We start from the raw sequence: 19,420 nt of genomic DNA on the forward strand, positions 1-19,420 counted from the left end.
TCAAAATCTAACAATAGGATTGCTAGCTTCTCCACTAGTGCTAGTGTTCTATACAAATATCTACTGGATCCATTCTTGATACGGTTATCACCTTATAAGACTGAAAGTAGTTGTGAAAGCTTCTAGTAGCCATAATATTGCTAAGCAAGTTCTTTCAATCAAGTTATATTCTGTCCATTTGGAAGAAGCTTTTTGCTCAAGTAATACACTACCTTCTGAACACCGGCTTCATCAGCTTGTGCTAACATGGCTCCAATTCTAGCATCTTCCACTGTCAAGTACAAAATTAAATGTTCCTTAGCTTTGGTGGGCACAAAACAGGGGGACTTGACAAATATTCCTTGATTTTATCAAAAAAAGTTATTTGGCAGTGATGTTCCACTTTACTGCCTGATCTTTCCTTAACAGTTTGAAATTGGATCACATATTATGGACAACTTTGATATGAACCTACTGATATATTGAATCTTTCCCAAAAAGCTTCTCACTTGCTTTTCCATCTTGTTCTGCTCCATTTCTTGGATCGCCTTAATCTTTTCTGGATCGATCTCTATTTCTTTGGTCCTACTATAAATCTTAGCACTTTCCCGAAAGTTACCCCGAACACACACTTTTTCGGGTTCAATGGTAGCTTGTATTTAATCACCCTGTCTATGAACTTCTCTAAGGCTGTTGAATGCTCTTTTATTGTCTTTGTAATGGCAATCATATCATCAATAAAACTTCTAACTCTTTGTGGATCATGTCATTAAACAATGTAGTTGCCATCCTTTGGTACGTAGCCGCGGCGTTCTTCAAGCCAAACAGCATCACCTGGTAGCAGAAAGTACCAAACTCCATCATAAATTGCTGTCTTGACCTTGTCCAATAATGCCATGAGAATCTGGTTATACCTTGAAACCAATCCTTAATAGAGTAGCATCCCATCATTGTCACGCTATCAATCAGGATATCAATATGAGGGAGAGGAAAATCATCATTCAATGATGTTTTGTTCATATCCATATAGTCCACACACATTCTGACCCTTTAATCTTTCTTTGAAAATTGGGACGGACTATGTTCGCCAACCATTTTGGATAGCGAACCACTTCTAGAAATCTTGTGTCTATCTGCTTAGTCACTTTCTCTTTAATCTTCTCGGCCCATTTTGGTCTTAACCTTCTTCTTTTTGGTTTCACTACCTTGGCTTCTAGTATACATAGGGATCATGTGCTCAGTTATAGACCTATCTATTCTTGGCATGTCCTCATAACTCCATGCAAAGGCTTCCTTTTTGTCCATGAGTAGACTTTGAAATTTTGTGTTTAACTCTAGCGTTAGGTGCCCCCAATTAATAAAATTCATGGATATTTTTTGTGCCAATATTAAATTTAAGGATGCATAATAAGTTAATGTCAAAAATGTGCATGTGCTCATCTACTGAATGAATGAAACCATTAGGAAAAACATCAAACAAGTAAGCAAAATTAAAGTTCATTTCATTGAAAAGCATGGACAGATCATTACAATCAGACTCATCCTTAACAGAAATAATCACATCAGAAGAGGCTTTAGCTTCTTTAAAGCTTTCCTCGCTACAGGCCCTTATTGCTTTCAGAACTTGCTCAGCAGGGTCTTCTTCCTCTTTGTCAGCACTTGCCTCCCCTTTATTGCTTTCCTCCTCTTTCACTTGGGCAGCTCGTCCCTCTTCCTTCTCTTCTTTCTTCTCGTCCTCCTCAGCCGATTATGGCTCTTCAACCCACTCTCGGGTTCTTTCCCTCTTCTTTCTTCTCCTGTCTCAGACTCAGACTCTTGTGCTTTGGGCTCAACCGCCAAGATATCAATCACATCCACAAAGATTTCTAGACCTAAGTATGTTTTCCCCTTGTGTATCAAACGGCTCTATTGGTAGACACGGAGAGGAATGCTCACTCGACGGACAAATCGTCCATCCATGTCCAACCACCCGTATGTATCCTGTGGTGTGCTCCCACTCTTATACCCTAGGCCTAAGCGATTTCTTTGAGTGGGATCTCAGGTAGCTCTGTGATGCCTTGCTGATTCTTTCCAAGCCCTTTTCTTTCTTCATAAATCATCTTCTCATGATGTTGGAGATAGTGGGCCCCATGTCAGTGTTCAACATAACAATCTAAAAACTGGTCCATGGGAGGATTACTGCTTGTCCACATTTAGCATAGCTACAGTCCTTTCACTAGTAGCAGGAATGGTGATGACTTCGCCATTAAAAAGAAATTTTATCTTTTGGTATAACGTTGAGGGTACTCCTCCTAAAAATGGTGCCATGGGCGCCCTAGCAGCAAGGCGAATGATGGGGGAATGTTAATAAAAATAAATTCTGTCTCCTTTTCAATCAGTCCCACCTTAACTACAGTTTTAAATTGCCCTCCACCTGTCTCTTGGAGTCATCATAAGCTCTAATCATAACATCAGAAGGTTCCAAATCAGACAATTCCACTTTAAACTTGGAAAGTAGCTTCAATGGACACACATTCAATGCTGACCCATCATCAATCATCACATTACTAGTGATCCTACCTCTGACCTAGCCTTTATAAACATTGCTTTGATGTGATTCCTTCCTTTAGGAGGAAGCTCATCATTAGAAAAGGTGATCGTAAGGGGATTATGCTGAACTAACCCGACAAAATCAGCTGGAGAGATAGATGATGAAACTGGAATCTCCACCATTACTTTCAGCAAAGCTTCACGGTGTTTCTTTGATGAGACGATAAGGTCCCACATGCTTACATTTGCATGGGTTCTTTTCGTTGTTTTATTAGAGCATCGTCTTCAGTTTCTGTTTTTTGCACACTCGATGAGCTTGCCTTTTCTTTTTCTTCCCTAGGCTTGATCATATCCGGTTGATAAATCCGACCACTTCAGGTCATGCGATTCACAACTTTAGCTTCCTTTTCCTCTTTGCTACTCACACATCCAGAGTAACGGGATGCACAACTACCTCATTATCGCTCCCTACCCAAGCTCCTTCGCGTTGGTTCATCCACTCTTCGTCACTATCCCAAACATTCAACACCATAACATGGATGTGCTCCAACAGCATCTCTCTCTCTTTCCTCCTCTTCCTCCTCAAATTCGATCAACACCTCCTCAGGAGTCTTTCCAAACTCAACCATATACAAGTTCTTCGGAGGTGGTACGTTATGAAAATTAGGAAGTGGATTAGTCCTCGTGCTTGGCCTTATTTTTTGGATCAGTCACTTTGCCATCATCTATTAAGTTTGGATCTCGTGCCTCATCTGCAAGCAATTTTCCTTGGGAGTCTTTCCAGACTCAACCATATACAAGTTCTTCGGAGGCCGTACATTACGAAAATTAGGAAGTGGATTAGTACTCGGCTTGGCCATATTTTTCTGGATCAGTCACTTTGCCATCATCTATTAAGTTTTGGATCTCGTGCCTCATCTGTAAGCAATTTTTATGGTGTGACCCTTGCTCTGGTGGAAGTGGCAATATGCACTTTGATATAAATTCTTTGGCAAAATTGTTGGAGAAGGTCTCGGTGTGAGCGGCCGTAACAGACCCGCTGATTTCACTTTCTCAAAAACTCTAAAGAGACGAGTGCCGAAACTAGAAAATTTTCTCATTAGCACGTTGATGGCTCTTAGTCTAGAGTGGTAGCTGTTGTGTTTTTGTTGGTGCTTGGGATCTTGGCAAACAAACTTGATCTTGGAACCTGGATTTACTAAAATTTTTGGCACGGTTCCCATACTTCCTATCTTCTTTGATCTTATCCTCAATGGCGGTCGCCACCTCATAGACTTGTGAAAATTCAGTCAATGGCATGTAATACAGCTTTTTGCAGAAAGTCGGCAGGAGTCCCCTTGATAAAAATCTTAATATGCTCCTTGGTATCTGGACGGTTCCTCATTTGTATGACCTTGGCTCTCCACCTAGCCATGTAATAGGTAAAGGTCTCGTCTTGCTTTTGCATAGTTGCTTCCAATTCCCTCAAATTGATGCTCATTTGAAGGTTGTAGGCATACTCTTTAAGGAAAACCGTGGTGAGCTCATTCCAATCTCTTCTCACCTTATTTTCGAGATTGTAGTACCAAGTTTGGGCAGACCAATTAAGGACATTGGGAACAATTTCAGAATTTCCCTCGACGGTAGACCCGCCAACTCCATAATCAACTTGTATTGCATGAGGTGCACCTTAGGGTCACCATTTCCATCATACTTTGCCACTTTCGACATCTTGTAGGTCATAGGGGTAGTTTGCTCTAACTTAAGCTCCTCCTCCTCATCATTATCTATATCCACATATTGGTCCATTCCCTTAGACTTCATGAATACGTGCAACTTCTCAAGCTTTTATCAGCTTGTCAAACTTTTCTGACACAACCGGCTCAGGCTCAGACTTCCTTGTAGGTATCTTCTTGGAGAAAAATTCTTCATCCTGCCAAGTATCATCAATATGCTCCTTTCTTTCAGACTAAATTTTGGCCTCCTCATCTTCAATCACTACTTGTTCTTTACCCACTACAAAAAAAACGCACAATTGCGACCGATTTTGCGACCGACTTAATTCGGTCGCAATTTTGAGACCGATTTGCGACTTATAAGCCACCGGTCGCAAAATTTGGCGCTGAAAGTTCCCGCGAGAATGGTTAATGATTTGCGACCTCTGTACTACGGATTTGCGACCGATTTTGCGACCGATTTGCGACTAAATGTTCTTCTGTCGCAAAACTTCGCGCGTAAAAAATGGGCCAAAGTTCTGAGACCGATTGGAGACTACATTGCGACCGATTTTTTGCGACCGATATAGTTAGTCGCAAATCGGTCGCAAATTTTGAGCCTAGTCAAACGACGTCGGCTCATTAAAAATTGCGACCGATAGTTATAACATTTGCGACCGATATGTCGGTCGCAAAATTTAGGGCTTTAAGCGTCGGGCCCTCTCTTTTTTCTTCTTCTTCTTTCTCTCTTCTCCTTCTCCTCTCCTCTCCTCCGTCCGCAGCACCACTCCGGCCCCTCCTGACACCGTTCCAGCCCGCCTGACGCCGCCAGCCCCGCTCGCTTTGCACTCCGGTCAGCCTGTTGCGAAAATCTGAGGTTAGTTTTATTTTGCGATTAATTTTTCCAATTTTTTTTTCGATTTATTTGTTTTATTGTATTTAGTTATGGTTGATTTTGTATATAGAGTTGCGATTAGAATTTTTTAGGGTATTATTATTATTATTATTATTATTATTTTTTATTATTGTTGTTTTTATTACTATATTATTAATATTATTATTATTATATATTGTGATTGTTATTATTATTATTATTATTGTTTATTATATTATTATTCTACTGTTCTTATTATTATTATATTAGTATTATTATTATTTATTATATGTTGTTGTTGTTTTATTTATTATATTTTATTATTATTTATTGTGATTGTTATTATTTATTATTATTTATTATGTTATTGTTATTGTTGTTGTTATTATTATGATTGTATTATTATTTTATATTATTTTTGTTTTAATTTTATTCTTATGTTATTTTTTATTTTGTGATTGTTATTATTATTATTATTTTATAGTATTATTTTATTGTTTTGTTGTTGTTATTATTATTATTGGTATTATTGTTACTGTTGTTGTTGTTATTATTATTATTATTGTGAATGTACTTGTTATATTATTATTAGTATTATTGTTGTTGTTGTTGTTATTTTTTTATTTTAATTTAACATATTATGCACCTTCACTACCTTCCAAATTGAGAGTTTCAGTCAACAAAAAGCCGTAATTATATATTGTTACATATTTTATTTAAAAAACGAAAAAAAAATTTACAAATTGTTGCTATATATAAAATTAATAACCCTTAATATCCAAGCAAATAGATAAATAATCATTTTAATCATACAAATTTGACTAAATTGAATCGAATAAAATAGGAACGCGCCATTAATATTTAGGAAGAACGACATTTGGAGATACATTCGAGTGATATCGAGCGATAAAAATTTTAATTTCAAATTACATTAATTTCTGCAATTTTACCGATGGGTGATAATGAAATTTAGCAACAAAATTGAATGTGATTAGTGAGAACGCCAAATTTTTTTCCTTATTCAATCTCTATTTTTATTTATCTTTTCTAAAAAAACATTTTATTCATTAAAAATTGCATTTTCTTTTGCTTTAAAAGTTCTATTTTATTAATATAAAATCTAGTAATCAATACATATAAACTATTGTAAATATATAGTAGAATGATTTTTACAGTTGTTATTAGGAGAGAAAAACAATATTTTAAAGGTTCTAAATATATTGTGGTTGATTTATTATATATATTTTTTGTTAGGACTTTTAATGAAAAATGTGAAATTAACATTAGTAGTTTTTCTTATTTCAACATTTATTTACTAAACAAATTGTTGAATGTATAAAAAATAAACTCATTTTATCCATCAAAATTTCTCAAATCTAATAAGTGATCTAATTTTAATAACTTATAAAATACCTTTCACAAATTCATCAAAGTTTAAAATTGAACCGAAATAATTAAATTATTAAAAAAATTTAATCAAACTTTGATAGATACTTTAGTAGACCATTTCAAAGTCTGCAACCAGTTCGGAAAAGTTTCAAAGTTTCAAAGCAAGTGTCATTTCAAATATACAGAATATAAATATTATGGGATGAAAATGAAAGCAATTTTCTTTTATTATATAATATTTTACATTTTATTCAAGTTAATCGAAAAAGAAATATAAAGAAATATGCAAATGCGATGTGTACTTAAGAGTTTTCAGTTTTTCAATATATGCTCCAAACTACAAAACTATTGTAAATATCTTAAAATCAGTGTATACGTAGTTGATGCATAAAAACTAACTCTGTGAAAGTACTGAACAAAAATAATAACAAGTACAAAAACTAATTGCTCCAATTTTTTTTTTTTTTTTTTTGAAGAATAATTGGAATGTATATAAATAATTTTTGTGTGTTTAGGTTATTACATGTTCTAATTATTGGCAACTCTTCTTGAGAAGTTTTGGCTGTGTTTTTCTTTATTTATATTATTGTCGTTATTTTTCTTAAATATGTTTTGACTTAAATGAATGATGAGTTTGGATTGGAGGCCTAGTAGTGGCCATTTTGCCTTTGGAGAATGTTGGTATGATATAGAAGTGTTTATTGATTTGTTTTTGTATTTGAGATTTGATTGTGTTGTGCCGAAATGCTGCCGAATTTTTTCCCAAAAATTCATATGTAGAATAGTACACTTACCTTTATTACAGTAGTCTTTGTATTCATAAATGAACTTAGTGATTTTACATTATATATAGTTACCCTTATTATAGAAATAACCTTAGTTACTATAAGTATTGTAAATTGAACATTACATTAGGTGCATGTTTTAAGGATGATTTAGACTAATGCAATTACATGACACGACCCTTATAAAACACATTGTTAATTAGGTAAAAAAAAATGCAAAATAATCGAGATTGGATGTACTGGAGGTTCGAGGTCAATGGGATATTAAGACAAGAGTTCCTGCAAGGATTGGAGGCGTTTATACAGTTTGCAGTTGGTGATCCCAGTTTTATGGATGGTAAAGTTGAGGTGTCCATGTAATCACAAGAAGTGTCGAAATCGAGCCTTCTTAGACATCGATACAGTGAAACTTCATTTGTGCAAACATGGGTCGTGGAAAAATTATTACGAATGGATACATCATGGTGAAGCTCGAGTTGCCAGTGGATCAAGCCACTCCATTCCGGTAAGTTTAGAAGTTCAGCCTATCAATTTCTGTATGGTAATCAATGCAATGATATGGTAATCGATGCGAGTAGAGTACAATGTGAATGGGATAATATGGAGGAATCGCCAAACGTAGCAGCACAACATTGTTTGACATGCTAAGTGCAGCTAACAGTGAACTGTGGCCTGGATGCAAGAATCATTCAGTTCTGTCTGTTGTTGCACGATTAATTACACATGAAAGCGGAGCACCATTTTTTCAGAAAGGTGTTACGATGATTTTGTGCAGTTAGCAAAAGAAATGTTGCCTGAAGGCCATTCAATGGTTTGATAATTTTATATCGGACAAAAAAAATTAGTTCGGGGGTTGGGACTACCGGTAGAAAAGATTGATTGCTGTCGTAATAATTGTATGATATTCTGGGGTGTTGACTCGGAATTCAGAGAATGCAAGTTTTGTAATCTTCCAAGATATCAACGGCGGGGTCAAGGGACTGGTAGAGAACAAAAAGAGAAGGCTTTCAAGAAGATGTATTATTTCCTCTTATTCCTCGCCTTCAAAGGTTATATGCATCTAAGGCGACAGCTGAACACATGACATGGCATGCTTTGCATGAATATGAGGATGGTATAATGACTCATCCGTCAGACTCTGAAGCGTGGAAACATTTTGATAACATTCATCCTGTGTTTGCTGCTGATATGAGAAACGTGAGATTGGGGCTTTGTACTGATGGGTTTCAGCCGTTTGGCCAATCAGGACAGCAATATTCATCATGGCCTGTCATTGTGACACCGTATAATCTACCACCGTCAATGTGTATGAAAGATGAATATATGTTTTTGTGTGTTATTGTTCCTGGGCCTACTAATCCAAACAGAAAATTGATGTGTTTCTGCAGCCTTTGATTGCTGAACTTAATTATTTATGGGAATATGGGGTTGAAACATTCGATGTTTCGACCAATCAGAATTTCATAATGCGAGCTGCTTTGCTTTGGACCATCAGTGATTTTCCAGCTTTTGGAATGTTATCTGGGTGGAGTACGGCTGGCAAATTGGCTTGTCCTCACTGCATGGAAAACACTAATGCATTTACACTAAAGAATGGAGGTAAACAATGTTGGTTTGATTGTCATCGCAAATTCTTACCAGAATCTCACCCTTGGAGGAGAAATCGACAATGCTTTAGAAAGAACACGACTATTGTTGAACCCCCTCCACCTGTGAAGTCTGGAGCACAAATATTACAAGAAATTGAAGATCTGGGGCTTATGAAAGTTACAGAGTTAGGTGCAGATGAGGTAAATACAAGAATTGGCAGGAATAGCGGGTGGAAAAAGCGAAGCATCTTCTGGGATTTGCCATACTGGAGTTCACTTCTTATCGTCATAACCTTGATGTCATGCACATAGAAAAAAATGTGTTTGAAAATCTGTTCAACACTGTCATGAACATTGAAGGGAAAACCAAGGATAATGCAAAAGCGAGAGCAGACATGAAGGAAATTTGTCGTCGACCAGAACTCGAGCAATCTGTACTTACTGGTAAGTTTCCGAAGGCATGTTATTTAGATAAACCCCAAAGGCAATTATTGTGCGAATGGTTACGATCATTAAGGTTTCCAGATGGCTACTGTTCAAATATGGGTAGATGTGTGGACATGAGGAAGTACAGATTGTTTGGCATGAAAAGCCATGACTGCCATGTTTTCATGCAAAGATTGATCCCTGTGGCATTCCGGGAATTATTACCAGGAAAAATTTGGGAAGCAATGACAGAATTGAGTCTCTTTTTCAAGGAATTGACGATGACTGTTATCCGATGCGATGATATGGACCAATTAGCGCGAGAAATCCCAGTAGTGATGTGCAAGTTGGAGCGAATTTTTCCACCCGGCTTCTTTGATTCTATGGAACATCTGCCGGTTCATTTGCCCTATGAATGTCGTTTAGCAGGACCGGTACAATATCGATGGATGTATCCATTTGAGAGGTGATTCACTAACATCTCATTCTAATGATTACATCATTTTTTTTACTTATACTTACATATTGGCATTGTACAATCACAGAACCTACAGAAAATTAAAAAGAATGTGCGCAATAAGGCAAAGGTCGAGGGATCCATTTGCAATGCATATTTGGTGGAAGAAGCTTCAACATTCTGTTCACACTACTTTGACCAAATGTTTTCACCAAGCATCGGAGAGTGCCACGTAACGATGACGGAGGAGATCGCGTTCAATCTGAGTTTGAAGGAAATCTAAAAATTTTCACCTACCCTGGGCGTACGATTGGTAAATCAAAAAAAAGACGATTGACTGATGCAGAGATACAAGCGGCTCAAACCTATATTTTATTGAATTGCGAAGAGATCACACCATATGTACAGTAAGTATAAATAATGTAAACATTCAAAACTTGACGTGGGCCGTTGTTAAATCGTACTTATGCTAATATGGTTCGTTGATAAATAGGAATATATCAATCTTCTGCGGCTTCAAAATCTCAATTTGACTGATACTGCAGTTGATGCAAAGCTGGACACGGAATTTGCAGAATGGTTCAAATATTATGTAAGTTACTTTCAATGTACACAACACGGAATGTACATTTATTAAATCTGACTCATGTCATTACTATTTCCCATAGGCTCGAAGCTCGGAAAGCGATATTCGTAACAGATTTATTACGGATCTGGCAAAGGGGCCATTACCGGTTGCTAATGCCTACTCTGGCTACTTTGTAAACGGTTACAAGTTTCACACTGAGGGTTATGGGAGAAGCAGAAAGACAATGAACAGCGGTGTGTGCATAAAGGGATCAAACTACAGTGACGTGTCAAACGATTTTTATGGGAAATTGGTTGAGGTTTTGGAGTTAGAATATCCAGGCCTACCAATGAAGTGCACAATCTTATTCAAATGTGAATGGTTTGATCCTACGCCAAACATTGGCACGAAGGTTCATCCTAAGTATAATCTGGTTGATATTAATCAAAGAAGAAGATATACAAAGTATGAACCTTTTATTTTGGCAATGCAAGCTGCACAGGTGTACTATGTCCCATATCCATCGTTTAAACGAGATAGATGCGATTGGATGGCAGTGTGTAAAATCAAGGCTAGATCAGTTGTTCATGCACTTGAAACGAAACAATCTTCTTCACTCGCAGTATCGGAGGCATTTCAAGAAGTTAGGGTTGAAACGCAACCGATGCAAGTTGTTGAAGATTTAACAGACACTACAAAAAAAACTTCAAATTGCGACCGATTTTTGCGACCGACAAAAGTCGGTCGCAATATGGATACCAATTTGCGACTGATTGGTAAACAGTCGCAGATTTTAGCGCGGAAAACTCGCGGGATTGCCTTTCAGTTTGCGACTGAATTACTGCGGATTTGCGACCGATTTTGCGACCGCTTTGCGACCAACTTTGTTTCTGTCGCAAAAATGGGCGCGTCAAAAAAAGGGACACAATCTGAGACCGAAATGAGATAAAATTGCGACCGATTTTTTGCGACCGCATATTTCAGTCGCAGATCGGTCGCAATTTTGGTGCATATTAAAACGACGTCGGACAATTAAAATTTGCGACCGATTTAAATGACATTTGCGACCGATTGTCGGTCGCAAATATTAGGGCTTTAAACGCGCCCTCTTCTTTTCCTTTTTTCTTCTTTCTCTCTTCTCCTTCTCCTCTCCTCTCTTCTCCTCCGTCCGCAGCGCCTCCAGCCCTCCTGAAACGCTCCAGCCACTGTGACGCCGCCACCGACACTCCAGTCACTCCTCTACGGCGTTCGCCACCGTTTGGACAGCATTTGAGGTAAGCCGGTGACCATTTTATTTTTTTCCAATTTTTTTTTTTTTGCGATTTTTGTTTTTTTTCAATTTATTATTATTGTTACTGTTATTACTGTTAATATTATTAATATTGTTAATATTGTTAATGTTGTTACTGTTATTATTTTTTTCGAAATTTTTTTTTTCGATTTTTGTGTTTTTTTTCAATTTATTATTATTGTTACTGTTATTATTGTTAATATTATTAATATTGTTAATATTGTTAATGTTGTTACTGTTATTATTTTTCAATTTATTATTATTGTTAATATTATTATTTCGATTTATTATTATTGTTACTGTGACTGTTTATTATAATTAATAACATTAATCAAATAATGGATTTATAATAATAAGATTAACTAATAAAATAAAATTAATTTCATTTCATTAAGATTAATTGCATTATCATTAAATCTTTATATATGTCCTGTAATTATAAAAAAATTAATAAGGATTTGAATTGAATATATGAGAATTTCAAAATGAAAAAAAAAAATAATTATGTCAGTTGAATTAAAATAATTTAATTACAATAATAAATATTTCAATTTATTTGGCAGAAAAATGATCATATTTAAGTAATGATCATATAATATCATCTTTTGTTATTTAATGAAAACATATAAGTAAATTATTTAAATTAAAAAATACAAATTTAAATCGGCATTCATTTAAATTTATTAAAAATATATATAATTATATCAATAATTATACATGAATAATTTATCTATGAAATTAGAATAAACCATCAATAATAGAGGGATGGAGTTGGTAAAAAATCATACGTACAAAGATTCCAAATAACATTAAAAAAGAATTCTTTAAAATATTTAAATAAAATTAATTAATTATAGAAATATAAAATTATAGTAATAAACAAACAACAAAAGATTCCCAAACGTAATTGGTTACCTGGATGAGGAAAGTATTGATTTTTGGGGGATTCTATTAGCATATTTACATCAATATGATAAATATTTTTTATTATTAATTTTTAATAATTGTTAAATTATGAAATAATGTGGCACCAACTCTTATTTAATAATTATGTCACTTTCAGAAATTATTTCGCAAGTCTAACCATCTTACGTCAAATATAAGATAAAAATACGTTGAACACAACAAATATATATAATTTATTTGTCATTCTCAATAATAAACTTACTTGTCATTGTTGTTACAGTTGCATTGACAAAAGTGGTGTTTTGTTAATTTATTTTTTAATAATTTCCACCGTTTCTAATGGATAACGACAACTTGTTTGAAAATGCTTTCATTATATTTCAATTAAAATATTTTATAAAATAATTTTAACATTATAAGTTAAATAAAAAAAGAAAAAGTTAAACGGCTAGTTAACAAGAAAAGATAGAGGTGGGCTCATTGGGGCCCAATTTAATAAGGCGATGGTTTAAAGGGCCCAAAGAATTATGGGCTTTTATAAATACGCGTTGTTTAGTTATAGTAATTATCAACATGTACTTGCTCCACTACTGCCTAAGTTAAAATTAAAAAGAAACCCTCACTAGAATTGAATTTTGCGTTTTAGGTTAATTGAAATTGAATTTGAATCAGGGTTGTGATAATTGTAATGAGTGCTGTAGTTTTTTATCCTAACGTGCAACTTTGTTGTGATAATTGTTGTTTGAGCAAGTCCTGTTAATGATGAGTTTGGATTGGAGGCCTAGTAGTGGCCATTTTGCCTTTGGAGAATGTTGATATGTTATAGAAGTGTTTATTGAAGTGTCTTTCTATTTGAGATTTGATAGTGTTGTGCCGAAATGCTGCCGAATTTTTTTCAATAAATTCAATATGTAGAATAGTACACTTACCTTTATATATTATATATATATATATATATATAATAACCTTTGTATTGAATAAATGAACTTAGTTATTTTACATTTATCTATAGTTCCCCCTTATTATAGAAATAACCTTAGTTAGTTATAAGTGTAACTTGAACATTACATTAGTGGCATGTTTTAAGGCTAGATAGACTAATGCAATTACATATAATTTACCCTTGATAAACACATTGTTAATTAGGTAACAAAAATGCAAAATAATCGAGATTGGATGTACTGGAGGTTCGAGGTCAATGGGATATTAAGACAAGAGTTCCTGCACGGATTGGAGGCGTTTATACAGTTTGCAGTTGGTAATCCCAGTTTTATGGATGGGAATAAGTTGAGGTGTCCATGTAATCACAAGAAGTGTCGAAATCGAGCCTTCTTAGACATCGATACAGTGAAACTTCATTTGTGCAAAAATGGGTTCGTGGAAAATTATTACGAATGGATACATCATGGTGAAGCTCGAGTTGCCAGTGGGTCAGGCCACTCCATTCCGGTAAGTTTAGAAGTTCAGCCTTATCAATTTCTGTATGGTAATCAATGCAATGATATGGTAATCGATGCGAGTAGAGTACAATTGATTGGGATAATATGGAGGAATCGCCAAATGTAGCAGCACAACAATTGTTTGACATGCTAAGTGCAGCTAACATTGAACTGTGGCCTGGATGCAAGAATCATTCAGTTCTGTCTGTTGTTGCACGATTACTACACATGAAAGCAGAGCACCATTTTTCAGAAAGGTGTTACGATGATTTTGTTCAGTTAGCAAAAGAAATGTTGCCTGAAGGCCATTCAATGGTTGATAATTTTTATCAGACAAAAAAATTAGTTCGGGGATTGGGACTACCGGTAGAAAAGATTGATTGCTGCCGTAATAATTGTATGATATTCTGGGGTGTTGACTCGGAATTCAGAGAATGCAAGTTTTGTAATCTTCCAAGATATCAACGGCGCGGTCAAGGGACTGGTAGAGTACAAAGGGAGAAGGCTTTCAAGAAGATGTATTATTTCCCTCTTGTTCCTCGCCTTCAAAGGTTATATGCATCAAAGGCGACAGCTGAACACATGACATGGCATGCTTTGCATGAATATGAGGATGGTATAATGACTCATCCGTCAGACTCTGAAGCGTGGAAACATTTTGATAACATTCATCCTCTGTTTGCTGCTGAAATAAGAAACGTGAGATTGGGGCTTTGTACTGATGGGTTTCAGCCGTTTGGCCAATCAGGACAACAATATTCATCATGGCCTATCATTGTCACACCATATAATCTACCACCGACAATGTGTATGAAAGATGAATATATGTTTTTGTGTGTTATTGTTCCTGGGCCTACTAATCCAAAACATAAAATTGATGTGTTTCTGCAGCCTTTGATGGCCGAACTTAATTATTTATGGGAATATGGGGTTCAAACATTCGATATTTCGACCAATCAGAATTTCATAATGCGAGCTGCTTTGCTTTGGACCATCAGTGATTTTCCAGCATTTGGAATGTTATCTGGGTGGAGTACGCTGGCAAATTGGCTTGTCCTCATTGCATGGAAAACACTAATGCATTTACACTAAAGAATGGAGGTAAACAATGTTGGTTTGATTGTCATCGCAAATTCTTACCAGAATCTCACCCTTGGAGGAGAAATCGACAATGCTTTAGAAAGAACACGACTATTGTTGAACCCCCTCCACCTGTGAAGTCTGGAGCAGAAATATTACAAGAAATTGAAGATTGGGGCTTATGAAAGTTAGAGTTGGGTGCAGATGAGGTAAATAAATAATTGGCAGGAATAGCGGGTGGAAAAAGCGAAGCATCTTCTGGGATTTGCCATACTGGAGTTCACTTCTTATTCGTCATAACCTTGATGTCATGCACATAGAAAAAAATGTGTTTGAAAATCTGTTCAACACTGTCATGAACATTGAAGGGAAAACCAAGGATAATGCAAAAGCAAGAGCGGACATGAAGGAAATTTGTCGTCGACCAGAACTCGAGCAACTGTACTTACTGGTAAGTTTCCGAAGGCATGTTATTGTTTAGATAAACCCCAAAGGCAATTATTGTGCGAATGGTTACGATCATTAAGGTTTCCAGATGGCTACTGTTCAAATATGGGTAGATGTGTGGACATGAGGAAGTACAGATTGTTTGGCATGAAAAGCCATGACTGCCATGTTTTCATGCAAAGATTGATTCCTGTGGCATTCCGGAATTATTACCAGGAAAAATTTGGGAAGCAATGACATTGAGTCTTTTTCAAGGAATTGACGATGACTGTTATCCGATGCGATGATATGGACCAATTAGCGCGAGAAATCCCAATTGTGATGTGCAAGTTGGAGCGAATTTTTCCACCCGGCTTCTTTGATTCTATGGAACATCTGCCGGTTCATTTGCCCTATGAATGTCGTTTAGCAGGACCGGTACAATATCGATGGATGTATCCATTTGAGAGGTGATTCACTAACATCTCATTCTAATGATTACATCATTTATTTGAACTTATACTTACATATTGGCATTGTACAATCACAGACACCTGCAGAAAATTAAAAAGAATGTGCGCAATAAGGCAAAGGTCGAGGGATCCATTTGCAATGCATATTTGGTTGAAGAAGCTTCCACATTCTGTTCGCACTACTTTGACCAACATGTTTTCACCAAGCATCGGAGAGTGCCACGTAACGATGACGGAGGAGATCGCGTTCAATCTGAGTTTGAAGGAAATCTAAAAATTTTCACCTACCCTGGGCGTACGATTGGTAAATCAAAAAAAGACGATTGACTGATGCAGAGATACAAGCGGCTCAAACCTATATTTTATTGAATTGCGAAGAGATCACACCATATGTACAGTAAGTATAAATAATGTAAACATTCTAACTTGATGTTGGCCGTTGTTAAAGTATACTTATGCTAATATGGTTCGTTCATAAATAGGGAATATATCAATCTTCTGCGGCTTCAAAATCTCAATTTGACTGATACTGCAGTTGATGCAAAGCTGGACACGGAATTTGCAGAATGGTTCAAATATTATGTAAGTTACTTTCAATGTACACAACACGGAATGTACATTTATTAAATTGACTCATGTCATTACTATTTCCCATAGGCTCGAAGCTCGGGAAGCGATATTCGTAACAGATTTATTACGGATCTGGCAAAGGGGCCATTACCGGTTGCTAATGCCTACTCTGGCTACTTTGTAAACGGTTACAAGTTTCACACTGAGGGTTATGGGAGAAGCAGAAAGACAATGAACAGCGGTGTGTGCATAAAGGGATCAAACTACAGTGACGTGTCAAACGATTTTTATGGGAAATTGGTTGAGGTTTTGGAGTTAGAATATCCAGGCCTACCAATGAAGTGCACAATCTTATTCAAATGTGAATGGTTTGATCCTACGCCAAACATTGGCACGAAGGTTCATCCTAAGTATAATCTGGTTGATATTAATCAAAGAAGAAGATATACAAAGTATGAACCGTTTGTTTTGGCAATGCAAGCTGCACAAGTGTACTATGTCCCATATCCATCGTTTAAACGAGATAGATGCGATTGGATGGCAGTGTGTAAAATCAAGGCTAGATCAGTTGTTCATGCACTTGAAACGAAACATCTTCTTCACTCGCAGTATCGGAGGCATTTCAAGAAGTTAGGGTTGAAACGCAACCGATGCAAGTTGTTGAAGATTTAACAGATAGGTTGGATGATGAAAGCCGATCTTATGTTGAAATAGGAGCATCAGATGATGAAGAGGAAGAAGATCAAATCATCATGGGTACCTCAGAAGACGAATATGAAGAAGAGGAAGCTGATGAAGAGGAGGAGGAAGCAGATGATATTGAAGACACTTAAAACTTAGAGCAATTTTACTGTTAGAAATTGATAAATGTATATGCAATTAATATTATTAATGAAGAATTTCAATGGTATTCACTTTGTTTACTCGTATTTACCACATGTTCTACAATTCATATAATTGTATAAATTCATTTTATCTAGGTTCTGATATCTGCAGTACAGATGGCTAGAGGCAGAGCGTTTGATTCTGACGCGTCCGGCAGTGGTTCGCGTGGAGGTCGTGTACCTGGACGCAGTGCCCGTGGACGAGTAGGGTCGATCCCTCGTCCTTCGTCAGGTACGTCTGGGGCTTCGTCATCTGCTCAGCGACCGGTACTGCCGCCATCACATCCTTCTTCAGGTACGTCTGGGGCTTCATCCTCTGCTCAGCGTCCAGTACTGCCGCCATCACAGCCTTCTGCTCCTTCCTCTTCTGCTCCTTCCTCTTCTACCCCCGTTTCTGGACCATTACAGACTCCAGCAGCTGCACAGTCACCCACTGTGCAAGGTAATCATAAATGTCATAACTGTCATTTTAATTATATATTAATTATCTAGAAATATAACATTTGTCATTTTTGCAGCTTCATCAGATCCACGTATCACCCTCAGTTTGGTAGCGGGACAGTAAGTACTTATTCAGATTTTCTGTAGGCATATTTTGTAATTATATTTTGTACTTGTTCATCTGTGATGCTTTCGTGTAATTATATTTCACTTCTGTTTTTTTTTTTCAGCATATATCCATCTTCTCGAGCAGCGAGGCAAATTTTGAAGATAATCAAGCTACAGCTGCATAAAGAAGGATACACATGGGATGCCGTACCACAAGAGGCGAGAGACTTTTATTGGGAGGAGTTCCAGGTACTCTTTGGTTTAAGTTATATCATCATTCAATGTTTACAATTCAAGATAAATCCTTAGTGTTTAAACGCTATATTTCATTTTTTTGCAGAAACATTTCATATGGGACGAGGCCATTACAGCTATGTTGAAAGTAGCCTGGGAGAAGATATGCGCCGATCGATACGCTGACTTCACGTATAGGATGAGAAAAAGCGGTAAGAAGCAGCAGTGCGTGTCTCAGGAGATATGGGAGAGCTGGCAAAAGGCTTGGGAGGATCCTGCATTCAAGAGAAAGCGGGAGATATTTGCACAAAACAGGCGCAGTGAGACTGGCGGTGATGGAGCAGGACCTTCGCGACACACAGGCGGATCTATATCTGCTATAGAGACAGCTCGATTATTAGTAAGTGACCTAGTCCATTTACAATACACTGATGTTTAATGAAAGTACATTATATATATTAATATATCATGAATAAAAATTTATTACAGGCTAAAGAATTAGGTCGTGAGCCCACACCGATGGAGGTGTTTACATACACTCACACGAAGGACCACGATCGTAATACCTTTGTCGACAGACGTGCGCTGAGCGTCAATGTAAGTAACAATGAATAATATTTACATTTACCCTCTAATCATTGCGAAGATGTACAAAGTTCAATATAATAAAGCTTGCAATTGCATTGATTAATTAATTTTTTATTTTCAGGAGAACTATACTACAGCTCGGGAGCGTATTGTTACTTCTCAGACCGATGAATCCGAAGCTGAGTCAAGAATTGACGAGGTAGCGCTTTATCTCGAGGCTGTAGGGGGCGAGAAGAAGAGGAAGGTATACGGCATCGGGTCTCAGGCATCACAGTTTTACACTGGCTCAGCAGCTCACGCTTCTACAGCCAGCGCAGCACCGCAGCCGGAGCACACTGGCTCACACTATGATGATGATATACGGGCTCAGCTTGCTGATCAGCAGAGACAGATTGCAGAGCTTAGAGCGCATGCTGCGGCTGTCCGGGAGGACCGTGCTGGTACTTCTTCCTCTGATCCTGCGCCTGCTACAGACCGACATGTTTCGACGTCTCAGCAGCACCACTATCGGCTCCTGATCCCGATGCTGCAGGCGATACCTTGCTCACCCCTCCTGGCGCTACATCACATCCAGCAGGTACTCCTCCCGGCGGTCCGACATCGGATCCTGCAGATGAGCAGCAGCATATATAGATTTGATTTCCGACCTTTTTTTTTTCATTTGTATTTTCATTTTTAATTTGTTCAGAA

The 19,420-nt window shown here is 36.8% G+C and overlaps 1 long non-coding RNA gene across 1 annotated transcript; it reads left to right on the forward strand.

Annotated features, from left to right (window-relative positions):
* Positions 1-17,636: 17,636 nt before the first annotated feature.
* LOC149491941 (uncharacterized) lies at positions 17,637-18,151 on the forward strand. The gene is made up of 3 exons (XR_016319214.1): positions 17,637-17,801; positions 17,878-17,920; positions 18,031-18,151. It is a non-coding gene; the product is annotated as an uncharacterized LOC149491941 (long non-coding RNA).
* Positions 18,152-19,420: the final 1,269 nt, after the last annotated feature.

The sequence above is a fragment of the Jatropha curcas genome, unplaced genomic scaffold (genome assembly GCF_041381405.1).
Source record: "Jatropha curcas cultivar XTBG-Jc1 unplaced genomic scaffold, XTBG_Jcur_1.0 HiC_scaffold_217_pilon, whole genome shotgun sequence".
Taxonomy (NCBI): domain Eukaryota; kingdom Viridiplantae; phylum Streptophyta; class Magnoliopsida; order Malpighiales; family Euphorbiaceae; genus Jatropha; species Jatropha curcas.